This window comes from Delphinus delphis, chromosome 12 (assembly GCF_949987515.2).
Source record: "Delphinus delphis chromosome 12, mDelDel1.2, whole genome shotgun sequence".
NCBI classification, from domain to species: Eukaryota; Metazoa; Chordata; class Mammalia; order Artiodactyla; family Delphinidae; genus Delphinus; species Delphinus delphis.
Window position 1 is genome coordinate 74,446,984 of NC_082694.2, and position 7,945 is coordinate 74,454,928.

The 7,945-nt window shown below is 39.0% G+C and overlaps 1 long non-coding RNA gene across 1 annotated transcript in view; it reads right to left on the reverse strand.

The window, feature by feature from the left end:
• LOC132435092 (uncharacterized) overlaps positions 1 to 7,735 on the reverse strand; it is a 28,070-nt gene extending 20,335 nt beyond the window's left edge. Inside the window, exon 1 of the long non-coding RNA XR_009521485.1 lies at positions 7,497 to 7,735. This is a non-coding gene — a long non-coding RNA (uncharacterized lncRNA). The remainder of the gene's footprint in view (positions 1 to 7,496) is intronic.
• Positions 7,736 to 7,945: the final 210 nt, after the last annotated feature.

Below are 7,945 nucleotides of genomic sequence, written 5' to 3' on the forward strand. Positions count from 1 at the left end.
CTCTAGGGGCATATATCATCAAACCCCTGCAGCATAAATGCTATTTTATCATATTCTTATGTCTTACTCATTTGTGTGTATTAAGAGTATTTTATTCTAAGATTACATATTTGGCTGAATAAACTTCTTGGTGTCTGTAGATGTTATGTTTTAGTGGAATATTTGTATATAAATGTTTTCAACAAATTACCACATCAGTGACAATTTCTGGAACATGAAGAGCTGAATTAGTAAATTCATTTGAAGAGAAGAAAAATATTTCATTGCTCTTGAGCTCCTAAGTGTTGAATTTTACTTTTTCTGAGGTGATAAAAAAATGTATTTCTAATAGTGAAAACATATGAACATATGAAAGAATAAAGACTAGTTTATACTGAGTTAGAGAAGATGAGGCTTGGAAGGTAATTTGAAGCCATATGGTTTAGGGTCTTGAAAAGTTTGGCTTGGGTGGGACCTCAGAGATTATCTGGTGTTTAATTAACCTGTTAATCTTATTTTCAGAGAAATTAGGTCCCAAGAATCCCTCCAATTTCTTTTTTTTTTTTTTCTTATTTATTTTATTTTTGACTGCATTGGGTCTTCATTGCTGTGCATGGGCTTTTCTCTAGTTGCGGAGAGCGGGGACTACTCTTCATTGTGCGCGGACTTCTCGTTGCAGTGGCTTCTCTTGTTGCGGAGCATGGTCTCTAGGCGCATAGGCTTCAGTAGTTGTGGCATGTGGGCTTCAGTAGTTGTGGCATGTGGGTTCAGTAGTTGTGGCTCATGGACTCTAGAGCGCGGGCTCCGTAGTTGTGGTACACAGGCTCAGTTGCTTCGCGGCATGTGGGATCTTCCTGGACCAGGGCTCAAACCCGTGTCCTCTGCATTGGCAGGCGGATTCTTAACCACTGCACCACCAGGAAAGCCCTCAAATTTCTTTTTTTTAATTAAAGTAATTAATCGTCAATGTTTTGTTAGATTCAGGTATATAGCAAAGTGATTCAGTTGTGTGTGTGTGCGGGGGTGTGTGTATTCTTTTTCAAGTTATTTTCCATTATAGGTTACTACTGATACATGATACTGAATATAGTTCCCTGTTCTATGCAGTAGGTCCTTGTTGTTTTTCTATTTTGTATACAGTAGTGTGTATCTATTAATCCCAAACTCCTAATTTATTCCTCCTCCCCCCTTTCCCCTTTGGTAACAAGGAGTTTTCTATGTCTGTGAGTCTATTTCTGTTTTATAAATAAGTTCATTTGTATAATTTTTAGATTCCATATAAAAGTGATATCATATGATGTTTATCTTTCTCTGTCTTATTTCACTTGGTATGATAATCTCTAGGTCCATCCATGTTGTTGCAGATGGCATTATTTCATTCTTTTTTATGGCTGAGTAATATTCCATTGTGTGTGTGTGTGTGTATAGCACATCTTTATCCATTCATCTGTTGACGGACATTTAGGTTGTTTCCATGTCTTGGCTATCGTACATAGTGCTGCTATGATGGTGGCCATTATGACCGATGTGAGGTGCTACCTCATTGTAGTTTTGATCTGCATTTCTCTAATAATTAGTGGTGTTGACTTTTATAATAATTTATAATAATTAGTGGTATTGACTTTTGCATGGTATTTTTATTTTTTTTCTGTGTTTTGAGGCCCCTATTTTGTGGGGCTCTAAGTACGCTAAGTTTCTAACCCAGTAGGCAGACTTCAGTCAAAATTTACAGTGTATTAGGGACACATGACTAAATTCCAAAGCAATTTTCAGCTCCCCTGATCTCACCTATGAGCTCAGAACCCCCTTAGAATAAGGTAGACAATAAAACAGGGTAAAACTAGAGTCTTCCTCTCTTCAGCTGTCTCCTAAATGTTGTTTTTCATATCTTTGCTTTCCAAGGCACCGTTACCCGTCTGTACCAGTACCCAGCAACCTTCTGTTTCCCCAAGAATCTTCATGTAGAGTGTATATGTTGATAAGGAAGCATCAAAGCCAATATTTTACCAGTTTTAGAAGCTATCCCCATTTTCAACCATTAGCTCAAAAAAGGAAGTAATGAGATCAAGACCTAGTAAGACAGAGCTATCAAGGATTTTAAAGGCTTGGTGGTTGTTTATCAAGGTTGGTAGGTATATGGGGATTGTTAATGAGAGAATAAATTGATACAGCATCCTTGGAGTAGGGGGCAATTTCATAACATCTACCATCACTTAGTAGCTGTGTGATGCTGAGTTTTCTTTTCCTCCCTGGAAAAGTGGAGATACTAATGCCTACCTCCTAGTTTTGTTTCAAAGAGTAAATGTGACACAATGCCTAGCATATAGTTAGTACTTAATAAATATTACCTCCTGTTTTAATCATCTTGGGCTGCCATAAAAAAAATACCATAGACTGGGTGGTTTAAACAAATTTATTTCTCACAGTTCTGGAGCCTGGAAAGCCCCAGATAAAGGTGCCAGCAAGGTAGCTTCATTATAAAGCCTCTTCTCCTGGCTTGTAGGCAGCCAGCATCTCACTGTGTGCTCACATGACCTCTTCTTTGTGTGTCCAGGGGAAGGAGGTGCTCTTTGGTATCTCTTCTTATAAGGTCACTAATCCCATCATGGGGGCCCCACCCTCCTGACCTCATCTAAGGCTAATTACCTTTAAAAAGCCTCACCTCCAAATACCATTGAATTGGGGTGTTAGGGCTCCAACTTATGAATTTGGAGAGACACAGACATTCAGTCCACAGACCCTCCACATACCTAGGCACAATTTTGAGGAAGGAAAATATACTTAACTCAGACTGTGGTTTCTGTTGAAACAGATATTAAGAAATCTATTCCAGGATTTCATGCTTAAGCTGAAATTTCATTTTTAACTTGGAGAACATATTTCAGGGTTTTCTTTTTAAGCCCTGAGGCAGAAGCAGGATCATCCTACCAAGTACAGAGCAGGTTTTCTATTCCTTTTCAAGGTATGGAAAGGAACCCTTTCCTCACTGATTTATTTCAGAGACAGTAAAGAGTTCAGGAAGGGGAAGGGGTGATGGGGACACAAAGCCAAGTGAGCTTTGGCCACAGAATAGTTCCTGCAGTGCATAACTAAATATGTCTTGGCTTTCTTGGCAAACTATCCAGGAGGTGGAAATACACCACGATTCTTTTACACATCTGCCTTCATTCTGGTCTGAATTCAGTCACCTTTGGTAATCATGAGAATTTTCTATTAGAATGACTTTCTTTAATACCCAAATTCTAACTCTAAACCTTGTTATGATGAGCAAAAGAAGCCAGATACAAAAGAATACCAACTGTGTTTCCATTAAAATGAAGTTCTAAAATAGACAAAGTAATCTATGATGATAGAAATCAGCACTGTGTTGCATCAGGTAGGGCAGGAATTGAGTGGGAAGGGTCACCAGGGAACTTTCTAGAGTAATGGAAATATTCTATAGCCTGATAAAGGTGAGGGCTTATGCATTTGTCAAAACTCACCAAACTGTGCATTTAAGGTCTGTTCATTTCACTGTAAATAACACCTGTTATAAAAATGACTGTATGCATTTATACTATTTCATATCAAAAGAAACAAAATTATGAAAAATATGTGTGTTTTTCCTTGGAAAGATCTGTCAGAAATCTAGATTCATGTCTATATATAGTCATAAGTAGCAAGCACAGGAGTATGAATAGGATAGAAGCCATATGCTCCTCAGGAATTCTTCCTAGATTTCTGTAGCCATCCTTAAAGCAGCAGTTCTCACTGGGAAGAGAAGAACAGTGGGAAATAACACCTCCTGATGGTTGTATCGGAACAACCAGGCTGAGTTTTCTAATACAGATATGGGCTGCCTCCCTGCTTCATCCCAAATATCCCCTCAGGATGCTTCCCCACCTTAAGAACCATCCCAGAATGAGCCACTATGATTTCGGAGAGCGTTGTAACCCTCGTGTATGTTCAGTGCAAGCTCTTGATTCCCTAAGGTAAGATGGGTTTACCAACCTCTGCCTCACTTTATTACTGTCATCTACCAACTTCCCAGATACTCCCCTTCGTTAACTGGCAAATACAGGACCTGGATCTTTCTTTCTACCCCAGTTACTGTCATAATTCTGGGTGACACCAAGGTCATGTAGATGAGCCATCCAGAAATGTACACTCGGACTTTCTTAATTCCAGTGGCTTTCACATCCACTCGACTTTAGCCAAGTCACATCTAGAATCTTATCATCACCTGGAACTGCACCACATCCAAAATTCTGCTCTGCACTATCCCTCTATGAGTCTTAACGTCTTATCCTTTTACTTCTCCTGTGCCTTCACTCCCACTGTACCTACTTTCAACTTCAGAGAGACCTCCAGTTCTTTGACCCCATAATTTTTTTCCCAGTCTGTGAGGACTCTCTAAGGCTTCCTTGCCAACGTAAACTGTTATTGATTGGTTGTCTTAGTTATTTTTTTTTACCAGTATCTTTGATGTGTTTTTGTTAGCATACCTTCACCACAACAGCACCTGGACAGTAAATCTCCAGCCCAAGATCAGTACAACATTACTGCTTACTATTATCTTTATTCTTGTACACACATGACTAGAGAAATCTTACAAATCAACCTGACAGCCATTTTTGTAATTTAGCCTCAGTTGGTCCCTTAACGCCTATTAACCCTTTCATCTGCCCTTGGTCAGACTGCTCTCCAAACTCCTGAACAGTTGTCCCAGACCTTTGCCATTCTCCCTCAGATCATTCCCCCAGGAGATCACCTGAGCACCTATGTCATGGAGAAATTGAAATCATCAAGCATACTCTCTATCAGTGTCTTGCTTTTTTTCAGCAGTTTTAATGTAAATTCTAGCTGATATTCTCATTCATATCATATCTCAAAGTCTAAGAAAACAAGATCAACCTTAAGTCCACCCCCTTCTGACTTCTTTGACACTCTCTGTGTCAGTCATCTCCTTCTTTTTCCAAATAAACTCTTCCCACTTGCTCCTTCTCTTCAGCCAGTAAACATGCTCATATCAGGCCCATAATAAATACAAGCCCTCAGGACTGCATGACTCATTCTAACTACTGTTTATCGTCACCATCTTATTAAGAGTGTGCTTTCTTAGTATAACAGTGGTTCTAATTGATAAGTCTTACAGTTATGTTTAATCCCAGTTTCACTGGACTGTAGAGAAATTATAATTGATCATCCTAAAAGAAATACTCCAACATCATAAGAACTAATGAACAAGGTCAGCAAGGTTTGCAGGATATGAAGTCAACATGCAAAAGTCAATTATCTTAATACCCTAGCAATGAACAATCCAAAAATGAAACTTAGAAAAAACAATTCCAATTATAATAGCATTAAAAGAATAAAATATTCAGGAATAAATGTAACAAAAGTGTAATATTTGTACACCTAAAATCATTGAGAGAAGGAAGACCTACATAAATGGAAAGACATCCCATATTTAAGAACCAGAAGACAATACTGTTAAGATAGCAAAACTTTCCAAATTGATCTAAAGATTCAGTGCAATTTATTTCAAAATCCCAGGGGGGTTCTTTGCACAAAATGACAAGCTAATTCTAAAATTCATATGGAAATGCAAGAGAGCTGGAATAACCAAAACAATCTTGAAAAAGAATAATGGATTTGGAGGACTCACACTTCCCAATTTGAAAACTTACTACAAAGCTACTGTAATCAAGACAGTGTCATATGGGCATAAAAGTAGACATATGGATCGATTGAGAACAGAATTGAAAGTCCAGAAATAAACTCCCACGTTTATGGTCAAAGGATTTGTGACGAGGATGCCAAAAGATTCAATGAGGAAAGAATAGTCTTTTCAACAAATGATGCTGGTATAACAGCATATCCAAATGTAAAAAACGAAGTTGGATCTTTAGGTTTCAGCCCTACACGTAAAACACTCACAATCTTACCCAAAAAAAGTGGGGGAAAGAACCCTAACAATCAGTGACTTTTCTTGGACTCATGAAGCTGAGGTAGCAGGGCAAACAACCACCCCAAAATCTGGACAGACAGTAGAGTCAGAGAGTCACTGAGGTCTGCTTACCTGGAGCGGAAATCACTGGAGCCCTACATTGATAGGAACAGTTTTGCGATAATTTTGACAAATTGCTGGAGCTGAGTGTGGACTAGTATGAGAGTGAGAGAGTCCTGGAGTCTGTGACCTTAGGGGTCACTCACGCTTTCATGGGCTTTACCTCCAGGAAACCCACCAGGTCCTCACAGTGAAGAACCAAGAAAGATAACCTCAGGGCTCTGACAGGTGGTGGAGAAGTTTTCTTCTTTTGAAATAAATCTAGAGTGTTTTCCATAACAAAGCCCTACTCTCCAGGGGAAAGATTTTTCCAGAGCCTTATTTAGCTTGGGAGAAGTACACCGCCCTGCCTCCAGCCCCTAACAGGGTGGGGGTCTATGAAACACTTGTGAAGGTCGCATACCAGGGACCCAAGCACACTAAAACACTGAGATTTAACTATAAAACTATAGAATGCTTTCCGCCCAGACACCTCACCACCACACAAACAGGGCTCTAATATAGCAGTGGATTACAGCTGAAACGGCTGCAAAATACAGACTCTACCTAAGGAGGACTCATTAGGGTATCCCCTGGACAGGAGGGGAGACAGAAACAAAGGCACTAGAGAGATTTGAAGCCTCTGGCACCTACAGCTACAGCAAACATTAAACACAGCCCACCTCATAGTAGGCCTGCTTGGCTTCATTTATTTTAGTCATTCATAAATGTACTAACTTACATAAACTCTTTTACTGGACTTCTGATTGGTTATATAACCAAAAATGACTAACCTCTCTAATACTTTTCATATTATATAAATGTTAGTATTATTGTATCATTTTATTTCTGCCTATTTTATTGCTCCAATTTCAATTGAAGTCTTTTAAGGACAAAGACCGTGTTTTACTTTTCTGTACCTTCCATGAATAGCTTACCTCAGCGATGCGTAAGTGAGTGAGTGAATGAAAGAATGAATGAACCAGCTTAAGACTGTCATTATATTGACAAGGGAGCCCTTGAAGGAGGTACGGCATTTCTGACTGTTATTGTTCTGATAGAACTTTCTTGGTCCTGGACATCCTCCTCCAGAGAAAGAGTGTGTACAGTGGAGAATGGTTTAGAGTCAGGAAGTCTGGTTTCTAGTCCTGAATATACCGCTAGGTAGCTGTGTGGCCTTGAAGAGCTCGGTGCTCTGGGCTTTTTACATTTCTGTAAAATAAACATTCCTTTCAGATCTATCATTCCAAGATTCTTAAAACCACTGGCCCTTATTAAAATGAGGAAAAAACCTACCAAAATAAATTGAGAATTTAGCAAATGAATATTTCTTTTTTTATATCCTATTAATACCTAGGACTTAATGAATGCCTGCTATATTCAGGTGCTGTTTTAAGTGCATCACCTGTATTAACTTATTTATTCCTATGAAATAAAACTACTTCACTTCACTTTCACATATGAGGTATAGAAAGGTTGTGTAACTTACATAGCTTGTGGCAGAACCAATTTCAGATCGAAGCAGTCTGGCTCCCATAGCTGTGCTCTTGATCTTAATGTTTCTCCCAGGCACCAGGTTAGTACCAGCCTTCCCTTCTGCCCTCAGAACCACTGGCTTCTTCTGTGGTCATATACTTCATTTGAAAGATTAAACTCTAAACTTAATGCAAAGTGATAATTCAGAAAGATGTTGTGAGAGAACAGAATTCCCAGGAGAGCAAAGAGATATTTGCTAATGACTTCATTTGGGACAAGGGATTTTGTTTTATTTGATATTACGGATCCTGTATTGAGAAATCAATGTGTGGATAAGCTTTTGACCTGACTTTTGAACAGAATATCGTTCTTTCCCCCGAACGTTATCAATCATGAGGTTGAAAGGTGAGTCTTGTCATTGCAACATCACCTATTTTTCTCCTACTGAGAGGGTTCCACTTG